Consider the following 14,734-nt stretch of genomic DNA (forward strand, 5'->3'; position numbering starts at 1 on the left):
AGTAAATATATTAAGTGGTAAATGGCCTGTATTTGTATAGCACTTTACACTGCATTCAGTCATTCACCCATTCACACACAGGTGATGGCAAGCCACATTGTAGCCACAGCTGCACTGACAGAGACGAGGCTGCCGGACACTGGCGCCACCGGGCCCTCTGACCACCACCAGTAAGGAACGGGTGAAGTGTCTTGCCCAAGGACACAACGACTGAGATTGTCTGAGGCGGGGCTCGAACCGGCAACCTTCCGATTACAAGATGAACTGCCAACTCTTGAGCCATGATTAAATGCCAGCATTTAATATTACAGTAAATGCTGGCATTCAGTTAAAACCTAGACATGAATGAAAAAGATACACAAAGATAAAATGCAGGAAATAATATATTTATGGCAAATATGCAATATAATTGGACTCCGAGAGCAGAAACAGTTTGCAGCTCTGATTTCAAAGTTTTAAAATGATTTTTACATTTTTCAGTTCTTGAAGCAGAACATCATAAACAGCATCCACAGAAATGTGTTTTTGATTTTGATATGAAACCTGGGAACATATCAAACGTTACTAAGTCTTCTGTATCATTTCTGGCATTTCCAATGAACCAAACTGTATCCAAATAAAAAGGAACGGAAAGTCAACTACTTATGATGACATTTAATTGAATATAGATATCTGCCTCCATATGGCGCCTTGCTGATGCGTTGTTACAGCGTATCTTTGTTGTGTAGACATAATAATGTCAGATTAATAATGACAAACAAAAAAAAAATGTATCGCTGCAAACCCTTCAACTGAAGTTTGTGTGCTTTATTCATTCAGTATTTCGTTGTATTTATTTATATTTTAGAGCATTTGTCTCTTTTTTATATACAGCCTGTTGTGTTTGGTTTGACTGTATTTATAATATCTTTAAACCAACTTTGTTAAAAGTGTGGAAAATTCGTGCGAAATAGCATGATGTAAAAGATAAATGACAACTTCTGTTTTCTGGAAGCCATGTTAACGATACTTACAACAGTCTCCTACCTAGCTGCTTTTCACGATCACTGCTCCTGAGCGTTAAGCTGGAAACCCACATTGATGTGACTAAACTAGCCACCGGGTGGGGTTGTTTCCCCATCTTAATGGCTTGATGCATGCTCAATCATCCAGGTAAGTAAATCTCCAAAAGTTGATTCTGTTCATCTGGACGTAGCGTTTTGTGGGAGAAACGTTTCGTCACTCATCCAAGTGACTTCTTCAGTCTCAGCTGACTGCAGGTTTCCCCAATCTTATAAACAGTACATTTGCATAATGACTGAAACCAGCCCACTGAAGGAACAATGGGCTGAGAATTTGCATAATTAAGATTAAGGAACTGACCTCCCAGACCTCCCAAAATAAAATTGCCTGTTTTGTTAAGAATCAAGAACTGTGTTTCTGAGTTGGGCTACTTAAAGACTAATGGTCCAAAGTATTATTTTGCTGCTTCATGCGGGGCCCCTCACAAAGACTATTTTGCTTTTCAGCCTTCATGTTTCAAGACTGTGGCTTCACAAAAAACTATTATTCCACCTGAGACCACCTCAACCTTACTCCTTCACCCATCCCTGTTCCCACACTGAGACCCTGCAAACACTTGCACCCATACATGTTCCTTGGGTGGGGGCGGCAGGTGTCCGTACTGTCCCTGCACCCATGCCTGTCTCTAGAGGGAGGGTAGGGGTACTGTAATCATTCCTAGGTTGATTATTTTGAATTTTGTGGTTCATAAAGTGATCTCCATTTGAGTTCTATATTGTTTTTTTCCTTTGAGTATTGTATTGTGTCCCAGCCCTTCTGAATTTTGTTTTTAGTTGTCTTCCTTGGTTGCTGTTATTTCCGTTTTGTGTCCAGTCTGTCCTTGCCTCATCTCTGCGTTTGGTCCCAAGGATCTTTAGTCTTGTCTCTGTGCGTTTCCCTTTCTGTCTTTGTCAAGTCTGCATTTCTGTTCCTGTATTCTGCCATTTCCTGCTGTATTTTAATAGTCTCTTATTCTGTGTGCATTCTGTTCAGTTTTGCTTACCTTGGTTCTGCAGGTGTCACTTCTTTGCCCTTACCTTATGTGCATATTTAAGCCCTCAATTTGCTTCTATTCTTTGTTGCATCATCCGTCATATTCAGTGTTGGGAAGGTTACTTTTAAAATGTATTCCATTACAGAATACTGAATACATGCCCCAAAATGTATTCTGTAACGTATTCCGTTACGTTACTCAATGAGGGTAACGTATTCTGAATACTTTGGATTACTTAATATATTATCATGCTGTTTACAAGTACGTGAATGTACTATTGCTGTGATTTATTACTGTTACTGAAGGTCCGCGGCTCCGAACCGTAGTAAAGGGACCTCTGGCTAAGTGGGTTCATGTCAGGCTGGTAGCCGAAAACTAGCTTTACTTTGTTGTCTGGGTCAACTTTGCTTGCCAGAGACAGAGAGAGGCGTTGAAAGGCCGCTCCAACGGAACTTATTTTTTCCGGAGGAAAACACGAACACAGTGTACAGTCGAGTCTTAATAGCTTACTTACAAATGGGCTCGTCAGGCACTCTTCTTGGCTGCGGTGGTTATTATTATATTTACATGCTTCCAGCTCCCGTTTTTGCTCCGTGACAGCTCGGACTTTTCCTTTCTCTCCCTCCCTCGCTCACAGACACAACGTGTACGGTAGTCCATTCTCCCTGCAGCACGGACTACACTGCCCATGATGCTACATTCTTTAGGGCCATGCCTGTAGCATTCTGCCTATTAGCTTAGCACAAGAACAACAACAAAAAAGCGCTCTCTCACCCAGGAAACACGCAGAGAGAGAGAGAGCGTCACCCTGTAACCATGGCAACCGTAACGCTGCCGCCTGGTACAACAGAACAGCTGTCAAACAAACCCAAACAGTCCTGACCCGCGACAATATGAAACAGGGAAGTACCGCCGTGTAATCCATTTAATTCAACAAAGTAACTGTATTCTGAATACCACCTTTTTAAACGGTAACTGTAACGGAATACAGTTACTCATATTTTGTATTCTAAATACGTAACGGTGGTACATGTATTCCGTTACTCCCCAACACTGGTCATATTAGTGTGCTGAGTGTATTTCCTGGTTTGTTTTTGCTTAAAACAAAAAATTGCAGCACTTCAGATGTGCCTTGAAAGTAGTTCCTCTTACTGTATGTCCGTAATGTAGACACTAAATCTGATGCGCCAGAATGTCTCAATAAAGAGGATGGTTCTTTGGATAAAAGGGGACCAAGCAAGTCAGTAACCAGGGCACAGGGATGATGTAGGTCTGATCAGAAACTGTTTATTCCCAGGCAAGGGAGCACACAAAAAACAAACAAACAAACAAACGAAAAAAAAACCCCACACACCTCTCAAAAAATGTACGCAATAAGATGTTATCAATATACTAAAATCCCCCAGGAATAAACCCAAGTCTAAAACTGCTAAAAATACAGTTTTCGACATACACTAAAATCCCCTGATGTAACTGCTCCACAACCCCAGATAAATGTTCAATATTGGTCCACCAGCAGGCCAGAAGTTCCTTCTCCAGAGCGGGGTCCACGCCAGCCTCATCCCAGACAGACGAGGAGGAGCCTCCTGTCCCCCTCTCATCCCTTCACTGGGCCCATCACATCCCAGCCTAGAAAGCATTCTGCACCGGAGTCCGTCATGCGATGCCACGGCTCCCCTCGCGTCAGCGCCCTGTAAATAAACAAATAGGGGCCAGAACAATCGTCCCGCAAGCGGCCCTGGCTTATTGCCATGGCGACCCTCTCCAAACACGACTGCACCCGGTGAACAACAGTGGAGACACTACTCACAAATGCAGGCTGAGGTATAGCTGCTGCCAATCACACGCGTTGTCTCCTACTGTCGCCGTTTCTGCTGTCGGGACTGGGTCGCTACGTCACGCTGACTGGTCCGTCTCCAGATGAAGCGTTACACCCCCACGATCAGGCAGCAGGTCGCTCTTTTTCACCAGGCCTTCTTGTGTTCATTTCATGTCTGAGGCCTCTCTCCTCCAGTGCTCAGCTAGCTACCTTTTAATAGGTCTTTAGACAGCTGATAGGCCACCTCTGGACACACCCATGCCTCAGCAGGTGATCCCTATCAGCTAATTTGTCCCATGCCCAGCCAGTTCAGTGGATTAAAACAACACATTAAAAACATGCAATACAAACAGAATAAAATCATGCAAATAAAACTACACACAAATAAACACTAAAATCTGAATAAAACCAATATAAAAGATACATACAAATTTCCACTTTGTGACATATGGTCTTGATTTTAATTACTTGACTGGGTGTAAAGCCAACCATCTACAACATATACAAGTGTTTATTTTTTTGTTTTTTCACCTATGTTGTATGCATAAATTTAGATAATTAAAATAGCTGACATGGACAAAAGTACTGGGCCAACAACACATTACACCTACAGGAGCAGCACAGCCATGGAAAAACATGGCATGAAGCTGCTTATGTTAATGCCAGAGGTGCTTCAGAGCTCTGCAGTGACTGGATCAGAAGAGCATTGGCAATGTTTATGCAGTATGTGCTTCAGAACTCGGTGACAGTCTTCTGTAAATTTATATGGTTTACCACTTCATGGCTGAGACGCTTTAGTTCCTAAATTGTTTCCACATTACAGTAATACTACTTACTGATTACTTACTTACTTACTGAGCTGATTGTGGAATATCTAAAACTATCTAACAGTACACAGTCTAACAGTCTGCAAAGCTTCTTTATTACAAGAGCGAAAAAATATGTCAATGATCTTGAAAAGGAAGAAACAAAAACAGCTCAATGCTTCTCTGAATAAATTTGCAGCTATGCAGAAATTAACTTGTTTACAAAACAGTTAAAAGGATTAAGGTTAAAAGTTACTACATAACAAGTAAATGAAAAAAGATAACACAGCAGCAAATACAAATACTCCAGTAATAAAAGGTACAGATAAAAGAGATACAACTCAAAAAAAAGTTTTAACATTTAAACATTTCAGCTAATGTGCTGTATGTAACTTCTGCGGCTTTTCTGTCACCCTGCTGGAGAACAGAAGCAAATGATAATTAGAAAGAAAACGCAAAATGTGACCAAATTCAAAGTGAAACATGTCATATCAGGACAACAAGTAAAATTATTTGAAATCAAGGAAACACAGGGAGTGAGATACAGTGTGTGTTTGGTTTCAGGTCATTTAATATTTACCCTTTCGGTACACTTTTTCTTAATAACTGAACTGTAAATGATTTCCACATCACTTTCAGCAAATGAACACTGGAAGAGAAGAAATATATAAATTGGACTATTTACATTTCTGCTGCGCTTTAAGAAAAAATACATTAAACTCTACTTATACTCTCAGGTGTAAATGTGTACTTGTAGTATGTTAGGGTGACCTCAGGTGATATTTCTCCTACATTTACAAATCTGGTGTGTACTTCTCTACTATTCTAGTACTCTCACTAGTCTAAGTGCCAGATATCAGTGTTATTGACAAAATACCAGTATTGAAATGAAAGAGAAGGGGTAGATGTTTGAATTTTCAAAAGCAAAATACAGCTTTGTGACTCATGATCTAATTTCTTCTGATAGCTGTTGTTGTTATTTGCAAGTTATAAAAAAGTACAAGAACAGTTTCTCAGACATATTAGAAATGAATCTGTAATAGATTACACCTCAGTACTCTCAGATGACCGGTATGTTCACCGAAAATTTCTAGATTTGAATTGCTTGATACTGCTGTACTTGGTTACCTTGGGTGAACGTTTTTTCTTGGGTCTGACTTCAGAGTATGTTACTTCGTCTCCAGCCTGCATTGAAGAACAAAACATAGTTCAAACATCTGCCAAACTGTAATTATGAAACTGTTTCACTTTCTCTATTCTTTTAGTATCATGTATGATGCCAGCATAGAAATAAATCAGTACAACTTACCATTGCTGTGGCTGATGATTCTGCTTTTTTCTGCTCTAATAAAACAAAATGACTGTAACTGAGTCTTTGTAACAATGCACAATAACTTAAATGTTAAATTATTTTTTAAAGATTTACAAATACATTTGAAATGGATTTTAATCAAATTTCTAATAGACTTACTGTGTCTCATTATAAACCAGATGAACAGCATCACAATTACAATCAAGGTCAACATACTCAGAGGGATGATGAGGATCTTTGGATCAAATGAAGCTCTGCGACATGCAGTTTATAAACATAATTTAGTTCAATAAGTAATAATAGTATCTGTAAAAATGTTTATACAATCTTTCTTACACAAAACATTTTACCACTAAATACTGCATAAAAATATAAAGAAACGAAGAAAAAATTATCTGACCTGTTTTCTTTATTTTCTTCTACTGTAGAAATGTTCCATTGTTCCATTGTAGTAATTGTTCCACTTCCAGCAACAGTATGAGTAGTACTACTGACAGTAGTAGTAGTAGTAATTGGCTTCTCAGTAAGATTTAAATATACTGGTATCTGAATGTCCCCTTCAGCACACAAATACCAGCCACTGTTCTCTGACTTTAGTCCACTCATGGTCACTGTGAAAACATTTGGGTCTCTCATATGAGTGCTCACTGTTGTTCCATCTATGGATCCAGATGATCCTGTCACACAGTTCCTGCCCAGCCTGCACCACTTCATTTTTCTAGAGTTACTGTGGTGACATCTAACAGTTATGTTACCTCCAATATATCCTGTAATCCTCTGATGATCGACATAGACACTGGGGGTACCTTCAGGTAAAACAAATAAAAAACAAACAGGTTTTAAAAAGTGCTCAATAAAAAATTCATTGGTAATTCAGACTTCATATCTAATGAATGAATGACAAATAAGAGCACAATCAGTCTTTGTGAAAAATTTATATGTTGTTTTTTTCTGAAGGAAATAAACTTTTTGAAATGTGCATGAAAATAAGCACTTACCACTGATAACTAACAGTTGAAAATACTGTCCATGATCTGGTCCATTATCAATCTCCACCACACACCGGTAATCAGTGCTGTTAACTGTCAGCTTGTTTATAGTAACGGTGAAAATGTTCTGCTTTTTGTCATCAGAGATTAAGTATTTTCCTGAAGGGTCTGGTTTGTTTGTTTTTACCGCATAGCTGCAGAACTCCCATAAATATCCTTCACACAAATACTTCACATGGTTTATGTATTGGGACTCATAGAGACATGGGATGGAGATCGATTTTCCAGCTTCCACTGATACTTTACTGACTGTAGTTATGCTGTGAACTCCTATAACAAGAACAAATAAAGTATTTGAATGCTTCTGTTTACTTAAAACATTCTTCTTTCACTTGTCTCTTTTACATGTGGACACTTTAAAGTATTGTAAAGTACAAAAGTGAATAATACAAAATTTATTAATAGTCATTAATTTAATAATCTGCTGAGATTAGCCTTTGAAACATGAAATATTTAAATGATTCCTGTGACCAACCTTTGAGCACACTGAAGAGGAGAAGAACGATGAGATGAGCAGCCATGCCTGTGAGTGAGAAGAATTAAAACCCATGAACCACAGTCAAGTCTGGTTCTATTTTTGAATTCATGCAACGTGCAAATGCAACACTTCAAACTGGCCTTCCTCCTAGTTCCACTACTATAAGCTTTTTATTCTGCTGTAGACGAGATATAAAAATTATCATCCACAATATTCAAAACCTTTTATGTTTTCATTTACTAACAATAATATGCATTCTCATAATATAATAACACTGAATAACATTGACAGTGCAGGAATTGGGAGTAATATAAAAACAAAAATGTTTAATATGTGCTATGAGTTGTCACAAAATCTGAAAATAGAGGTTAGGATAATCCTTTGATGCTGATGCTTACAGTTTATTGGGAATAATCGAGATTATTTTATTTATGTTTTGTTATTACCTCTTCCTGACTTAGAAAATATAATTTACAGAAAGATTACACAGTGTCAGCCTGATCTCACTTGCAACTTGTCACAGACCTTTAATCGGCAATGCTTTGTCTCGCATGTTAACTCTCTGAATGCCCTTAAGTGTCAGTTTCAGAGGGTTTCGCAGCACTCAGCAGTTTACTCACAGACATATTTACTTCTTGAGTATAATATTTCACAATGTAATTTATTATCCTTTTAGTACCATGCTCACAAGGAAATAATTCAGAGCAATAAACAGAGTGCAGCCCTGTGGGTTTTTTTTTTTACTGTGACAGATCAAAATGTCCATGAAAATGGCCTCGAAATTATTGTAATAAAACTTGAGTTTCTTATTTATTTTAAACAGGTAACGCTGCGTTAAGATGTCAAAAAATACCAAACAACCAAATACTTTAATACACAAAATCTTTATTTGAAATCGATGTTATAAAAGTTATGCTCTCTCTCTTACTTGGTTATCTTATATTCCTGAACATTTTTTAACACACTGAGAGGACATTAATGACTGGTTTGGCTGTGTTTTTGGCTTAAAAAAAAACCTAACAAAAAAACACTGGTTACTTCTGTTAAAGCTGCGAAGATTTTCCCTCATTTGCATCTTTTCAGACAGGCTGCCTCGCACTGGGAGAAAGCATGCCCCTTCAGTACATGTATGTGTAATAACATTTCAATTAAAAGCTACTTATTTTGATGAACTGGTATTAAATATATTTTTGTAGACATTGAAGATCGCATTGAATGAGTGGCCCAACAAAATGTCAACACCGCCTTGTCTAATGAGAACTTTTATGTTTAATCTGAAGATATGCTAATATTTACAGATTTTCAGACCCAGAATTCAGTAGCTTCATTTATGCTACTGAATCTGAAAGTTAGCAGCCTTTCATTGCAAAATATCCAGTGAACAAACAAAAATGACCCCAGACTTAGGAAGCGTCAGTTAAAAAACAAAAAAAAGAGTAAAAGATCCCATTTCTAATCAAGCAGCAAAAAGATAAAACTTTGAAAACAATGATAAAATAAGCAATATGTTTGGCAAATCCAATTCAAACCTTCAAATAACTAAAAATAAATCACAGTATAAACAATATGAACACAGAATAAAAACTCTGCAGATCTGGCTCAAAATAACTTCCTGGATTGCCGTGTGGGCTCCTCATGACTTCATCCTGACTCATTTAAGTGTCTCTATCTCTCATGAGAGATACACATACTTGCCCAGTTCTGGCCCACACACATCTTTCTTTAATACTATTTGTACGTGATGTTTACTTTGTATTTTTCTTTTCTAGGCTGAAACAGACAGAATACCAGGACTGACAGACAATTGGTTACTATTATTTTTATATTGATTTTTCACAAGGGGTCCACCTGGACCCCCTGGATTCAAGATTTGGAGTTAAATGTGCTGCTTCTCTTTATAATATTTCATTATAAAGTAGTGATCTGACCAGCGGAAAAAACAACATTTCCATCCAGCACATGCGGTGAAAATGTATACAAAGAAGAAACACGTAGGTGTGTGAGAAACCGTGTTGATGAAGCATGTACTCTTTGTGTGGTTTGCTGAACTACAATAACCACAGAGCTGTATGCCACATCCTCATCATCACATTTAGCAACTTACCTCTGAGCAGAGGTGGAAAAAGTACAGACATTCGGACCTTAAGTAGAAGTACAGATATTAGTGTTAAAAAATACTCCAGTAAAAGCTGAAGTACTGATTCAAATTCTTTACACAAGTAAAAGTAGAAAGGTACGGACTCTGAGATGTACTCTTAGTTAGAAAGTAAAATTAGCTCCTTGAGGAACATTTCTAGCACCTTTTATGCAAAGCTTATTTACCTTGTGCTATATTAATGTAATAATATTAGTAGATAGGAATACAAACTTTATTTCAGTCTAAATTTTAATTGTAATAAAAGAATCACAACTCACAATAATTTCTGTTGAGCTGTGCTGGCTGATTTCCATCCTCTAAACTAACAGTACACTGTTTGTGTGTCTTTATAGTTTACACTATAAAGCTATTATCAGCCTAACTTCAAATTTATCTCTACTACCTTTTATGTAACCTAACTCTGACCATGAGCACCACAGTCACTGGGCTCCAGTAATACACACTTTAAAGCCATCACAGTTCAGCAAACTAACCAGTTTATCCTGCACTAAACTGCAGAGGATTTTCGTGCAACCTTCAAATAACAGTTGGACTGTTAAAAACAAAATGCCATACATGTAGACTCAATATCTAATTTAAAAAGATGAGGACTTACATGTAAGCTTTAAATTTCCACTTTATGAAATACCACTGAGCAGTCCTTAACCTTAAATCTAACCTCTCTTCTTCCTCTCCTGTCCTGTCTTTCTTGTCTTTCTCTGAGTGAAGTTTGCTCTCTTTCTTTTCTCTCCCTGTGAAAAACAGCAGTTGGACCTTTAGCTAGCAACACACAGTGTGACAAACTGCACACAAACACTCTGTATGTTTGTTGATGCATTTGAAATTTCCTGCTACTTAAAAATATTACTCACTTTATTTGCTTTTCTTCTGTAGGGCTAGCTATAGATGCTGAAGTACTGCATCTGCAGTTATGGACACCTGCAGTTGTTCAGTGTCCTGTCAAAAAAATAAATCACCAGCCCACTTTAACCTCTGACTAAAGCACAGTTTGCGTCTTCCATCTCTTTTTACCCAACATCTCTTGGTGATTAATACGCAGGATTGCCTTTTACGTGTTACTGTTTGACCTCAAATTGGTTTGATGTTTGAAGGCCTGCAGTGATGTGAAATAGTAATTCCCCTCAAATGCGTCAAACCAGAAGTAACAAGTCTGTTTTGACGACTATAAAATACATATATTTGTTTAAAAATGTAGGAGGTAAAAGAAAAAAGTTGTCAGAAAAATAAATACTCAAGTAAAGTAAAAATACCTGAAAATTCTACTTAAGTAAAGTAACGAAATATTTGTACTTTGTTACAACAGGAGAAACACGAGAGAGGCGAAGTAGCTAAATACAAAAATATTTTTTTCTCCATTTTTAAATGTATTTGTGGTAAAATATGCATAATTTGCTACGCTTGACTGGATTATATCAGGATATGCTAATTTACCAACCAATACTTTTTTTTAAAAGGGTAGGTGTGATTTGAGACAATATTGTAACTTTCTATATACAATTAAAGCATTTCACATCATTAGTAAGTAAGTAAGTAAAATTTATTTATATAGACAAAAAAGCTGTTACAAAGTGCTTCACATGGGAATGAAGGCATGTCAAACAAACAATATAGCAATATAAAGGAAGTATAAAAGCATATCAAACAAAGCAATAGTACAGTATAAATATAGAATAAAACAACATATTACACACGGACATTACCCAAATGCCTGTCTAAACAGATGTGTTTTAAGCTGTTTTTTAAAAGAAACCACAGTGTCGATGGTGCGTAGCGGCGGGGGGTAAAGAGTTCCACAGTATCGGAGCCAGGGTTTGAAAAGCGTGATCCCCCTTCATTTTCAAATGGGTCCGTGGAATAGATAGAAGACCACTGTCAGTGGATCTAAGAGTCCGCTTTGGAGAGTAGGGTTGGAGAAGCTCAGTGATATAGGTGGGGGCCTCACCTTGTAGAGACATAAACGTAAAGGTGAGGATTTTAAACTTATATCTATACCCAACCGGAAGCCAGTGCAAGGATTTTAGTATAGGAGTGATATGGGAAAATTTATTACTGTGGGTTAAAAGCCTTGCTGCAGCATTTTGAACCGCTTGGAGCCGATTTAGTGAAGCCTTAGATACAAAGGAGAAGAGTGCATTACAATAGTCTAGCCGGGAGGAAATGAAGGTGTGGACAAGCATCTCCAGTTCAGTTGTGGAGACAATAGTCCTGAGTTTGGCAATATTTCTTAAATGAAAAAAGCAGGAGCGGGTCACAGATTTAATATGAGCGTCAAAAGACAGAGATTGATCGAAAATTATCCCAAGATTCCGAGCAGTAGCTTTTATCGAGGATGAAAAGGCACCCAGATGTTGACTAATTTGGGGCTTGATATTCTCTGGAGCAAGGATTAAGCACTCGGTCTTGTCTGCGTTCAGCTCCAAAAAATTGTTTGTCATCCAAACATTAATTTCCTTAAGACAGTCCATAAGAGTGGATAGCTTGTCTAATTCCCAAGGTTTAAAGGAGATGTATAATTGGATATCGTCTGCATAAAGATGGTAGGAAATATTTTTGAAACCGCTAATGATCCGGCCTAAAGGAAGAATATATAGTGAAAATAACAGGGGGCTTAAAACCGAACCTTGTGAGACTCCACATAGAAACTTAGCCGCATCTGATCGGAAGTTTCCCACTGAAACTAAAAGTGTTCTATCTGCCAGAAATGAGGTGAACCACTTTAGGACAGATCCAGATATCCCTACCATAAGATTTAAGCGATGGATTAAGATCTGATGGTCAACGGTATCAAAGGCTGAGCTAAGGTCCAGAATAACTAGGACTGAGCAATCACCCCTGTCTGCAGCCATCAAAAGGTCATTTGTGACTTTCAGGAGAGCTGTTTCTGTAGAGTGTAACTTTTTAAAGCCCATTGCACAACAGAAAATATTTTTGGTCATTTCCTTCACATATTGATCCAGGCAACTACATCACACATTTGTATGCCAACTTGCACCACTTTTTTCAGAGTTTGTACTGTGAAAAATGATAATGTTTTCTTCATTAATAATAATTTATAATTTCATCATAGTCCTGACGAAACTGAAATTTGTTGGTAGCCTTGTACTTTACACTGATATTAATATTTTTGAATAACCATTGATGATCTCAAATAATGTGTCGTGACACCAGGGGACACAAAGCGATTGAGGTCCTTCACCGGCTGCCTCTACGTCACAGCTAAGAAAGGTTAAAAGGTCTTAATATCCAACCTCATGTGAGTAAATATGATCAGGGTGCTAAAACAAAGCTTTACTACCTAATAAAGCATTTTCATTCTTAATCAAAGATTAAGAATTAAAATTAGGGTGACAAATGATTATTCTAATGTCTGAGTTTTGTTGTTGCATATGTGTGTGCACAGCTTCAGTCTTGGATGTTATGTGTGTGTCTGGAGGAATGCAGAAAGATAAGAACGGTTAGTTACTTTGTAACCTTGGTTCTCTGAGTGAGAGATTATCTTTCCACTCCGTTACATATTCCATATGGAGTAACTCTTTAAGACACTCCGCGACGAGACGGCGCAACCAAAACCCCACAGTGTTGAAAACAAACTATTTACAAATATACATATGTACACGCTGGCCTGTTCAAGGCCCTGCCGCAAGCAAAGGCCGAGCCAAGGGGGCAGCAGGGTTCAGCCTGCCAGACTCAAGACTGGCCGGAGGAGGTCCTGTAGAAGCAAGGACTGCCATGGAGCAGCAATGATTTTCATCACATTTCCACTTAATGCTTAGCAGCTTTCCTGTTGGCTGATTATCATCAACTTGGAACAACAACGGGCAGGGGAAAACACAGGGCTTAAATACACAGGAGAGTAACGAGGGAATGAGACACAGCTGGGAGTGATCAAACAGATCGTTGGGAGTTGTGTATCCCCCAAGAGTTGGGAGTTCGCCTTGTAATCGGAAGGTTGCCGGTTCGAGCCCTGGCTTGGACAGTCTCGGTCGTTGTTTCCTTGGGCAAGACACTTCACCCGTTGCCTACTGGTGGTGGTCAGAGGGCCCGGTGGCGCCAGTGTCCGGCAGCCTCGCCTCTGTCAGTGCGCCCCAGGGCAGCTGTGGCTACAATGTAGCTTGCCATCACCAGTGTGTGAATGTGTGTGTGAATGGGTGGATGACTGCTTGTGTAAAGCGCTTTGGGGTCCTTAGGGACTAGTAAAGCGCTATATAAATACAGGCCATTTACCATTTACCAAACATAACGAGACGGGGAGGAAGCAAAACTGAAAATACTAACAAAGGACGCAAGACTGTCAAAGTAAAACAGGAAATACAAGACAGGCACGGAGACGCAGACTTAACAAGGAGACACGGCTGACAGGGAAGACAGCGAACATGGAGCACAGATACAAGAGTAACCAACAGAGACAGGGACACATGACTAACTGGGGGATACACAAACATAGACAAGAAAACATAACTGATTTGACGTGACACATAGAACAAACGGGAGGCACAATACAAAACCTAAGATCTAAAAATCACTAAACCAGAAACTAACAGAAACAAACAGTATTAATAATCAAAAAACAAACACTGAGTCACCAGACTAGGAACCATGACAATTATTTAGTCCTGTGCTTCTCTTACAGTGACAGGTGAAACTCTTTACACTATTTTAAATGCACTCAAATGCACTTAATGAGCTCTTCCCTCTGGTGACACACAGATGAAAATAGATTCCCACATTTAAGTACATACCTGGAATCTCCACAACACACCACTAACGACTTTTTTGATCTGTCAGATTTTTAATGCTCACATTTAAGATTGTTTGTTTCTTGTCATCAGCAAGAATGCTTTTTTTCTGAACTGTTCTGCTTGTTTGCTTTTAATGAATAAGTGGAGTTTCACCAATCATATCCTTTACACAAGTACATGTGCTTCTATTAGTCATTAATATTATCGTCTGCTGACATTAGCCTTTGAAACAATGGGTATTTAAGTGCTCTTTAGCATCATTTTCAATGTGCAGAGTGTCAGTTGACAGATTACAAATATTTAAATAATTATTTGTATTTTTGCATTATTAGGAGCAA

The 14,734-nt window shown here is 38.3% G+C and overlaps 1 long non-coding RNA gene across 2 annotated transcripts; it reads right to left on the reverse strand.

The window, feature by feature from the left end:
- Positions 1-3,285: 3,285 nt before the first annotated feature.
- On the reverse strand, positions 3,286-6,223 carry LOC109204817 (uncharacterized). Of its 2 annotated transcripts, XR_003213503.1 has the most exons (6): positions 6,132-6,223; positions 5,970-6,004; positions 5,789-5,845; positions 5,241-5,309; positions 3,846-5,077; positions 3,286-3,726 (listed from the first exon to the last, which is right to left on the reverse strand). It is a non-coding gene; the product is annotated as an uncharacterized LOC109204817 (long non-coding RNA). The 2 variants fall into 2 exon arrangements; XR_003213502.1 differs by lacking the exon at positions 5,241-5,309 and having other exon boundaries at positions 3,287-3,726; positions 3,846-5,074.
- Positions 6,224-14,734: the final 8,511 nt, after the last annotated feature.

Source organism: Oreochromis niloticus, linkage group LG13, assembly GCF_001858045.2.
Source record: "Oreochromis niloticus isolate F11D_XX linkage group LG13, O_niloticus_UMD_NMBU, whole genome shotgun sequence".
Classification (NCBI taxonomy): domain Eukaryota; kingdom Metazoa; phylum Chordata; class Actinopteri; order Cichliformes; family Cichlidae; genus Oreochromis; species Oreochromis niloticus.